Source organism: Cyprinodon variegatus, unplaced genomic scaffold (genome assembly GCF_000732505.1).
Source record: "Cyprinodon variegatus isolate N-32 unplaced genomic scaffold, C_variegatus-1.0 Scaffold1632, whole genome shotgun sequence".
NCBI lineage: Eukaryota > Metazoa > Chordata > Actinopteri > Cyprinodontiformes > Cyprinodontidae > Cyprinodon > Cyprinodon variegatus.
The window spans coordinates 84,222-86,198 of record NW_015152085.1 but is presented as its reverse complement, the minus strand read 5'-3'; positions in this window follow the sequence as shown (position 1 = coordinate 86,198).

Sequence of the window (1,977 nt, the reverse complement as noted above, 5' to 3'; positions counted from 1 at the left end):
TATGAGAAAAAGCAGAGAGAGCAGAACGTTAGAGATTGAACTAACAGATTCTGCAGAGTGGGAGAATAGAGATAGAATGAAGCAGAATGATGAAAAGGGGTCCTATGTGCTCTGGCAGTCTAAGCCTATAGCAACATAACTATAGAGATAGCTCAATATAACTGTTAGGTTAAAAAAGTAGGTTTGTAAAAGAGGAACTGAGTCCACACAGAAAAGGACTGGGTTAGGGTGATTTCTTCACCTGCGTTGAGACGAAAATCTCTAAATTGCTTAATACTAGATGTCCCGGAGAATTCCAGTTTTCCTGCAAGCCCCCATCCCCTCTTCAAGTTTGTGTATTCACTCCACCTTGCTAAGTGTCCTTGTTGTAATGCAAATAACCTGTGATCTGACCAGCCCTTCTGCACGAGGCTGGATAAAGGTTAAAACAAACTGGCATCAGAACAAGAGCATGCTCCAAACACTTTTCATTACCTGCCCCTGTAACATCAGACATTTTTGCAGGAATATCTTGATAAGTCAGATCTAAATCTTTTATTTAGGCAAACCTATTGAACAACCAGATATCATACGGGTCCTAGTTCCTGAGCTGAGAACAGGTCATAACCATGCTTTTCCAACAAGGCAAGGCAGAACCTATTTATATTGTCCATTCACCAACACTCATTTATATTGCAAAGCTCACTATGTGAATGAAACTTAGAGAAAAATAGTATTTTGTCTTGTCTCGCCTTTCATGTCATTCAACATTTCAGTTTAGAGAATGACGAACAGTCTGCTTTCAGTACTGGAGTAACATTAATTTCACCCAAGTAAAGGAACTACATATGAAGCTGCAATTGTCCCATTCAGCAGTTTTTACAAAACCCAAGGTGAATCCTTCCTACATTTGTGACAGGTATACTTTGTGCAGTGCACACAATGCTCAGTGTTGTGGTTCCTGTTGCAGAGATTGCACATCTGGCCTGCTTATAACAATAAAAAAAATCTAAAAATAAAAAATTTGATTTTAGCACATATTCCAACAGTAAGAGTTGTAGTATGAACTAGATGAGTTTATCCATGTGTGCTACAAGTTTTGTGGCACTATAATGATCTATAGTGTAACTATTGGCTATCATATGATTATAATAACAATGAATAAATCTCCAAAAATACAGTTTGGCCTATCTTCCCAAAGTAAGAAAGAAAGGAATGTTAGAACTGTAAATATACTGTCATATGTTTATATAACTATTTTTTTAATGTATTTATTACTGATTTCAAAGCTACACTTTAAAATATGAAATTGTCTAGAGCTGTTCTACACAAAATTTCCTTTTGTTTACACTTGTGTATGAAAAATGAAAAAACAAATCTGTCTAAGTCATAAGTAATTATTGGCTTTTATATACTTATGATAACAATGATAATTTATGAAAAAAATAGAGTTTAGCACATTTTCCCAAAGCAAGAGTTGTAGTGTGAACTAAATGAGGTTATCTGTGTATCCTGTAAGTTTGGAGGCACTACAATGATCATAGTGTAGTCATTGCTCATTTTATATTTATTCTAATAATAAAATAGAGGTGCCATTTGTCATTTAGGGTTTTTGAAATTTCTCAGAAAAGTATTATTTTTCGAATCCAATAAATGTGATAATATTCCACCTCTTCTTGGTGACGCTTTTGAATATTTCTCTCTGATTATTTTGCAACTTGCAGAGCTCGCTCCTCCTGCGCATTTTTGAAGCAGTGAGCTCCCTATAGGTTTCAATGTAATTGTCCCAGCTCAATAGGAGACTCATTTTGAGGAAACTAGCTGGTTGTAGCTCACTGTATGGCTTGCTGTGGTGTCTGTTTTGTAGAATAAATAATCCACAGACAAGATATTAATCAAATTTGTGCATATATTGCTGGTGGAGGAAAGAGGAGAGAGAGAGAAGAGATCGCCTGAGTTATATTCCCCCCAAATAAATTACGGTCGTTATTGTATAAA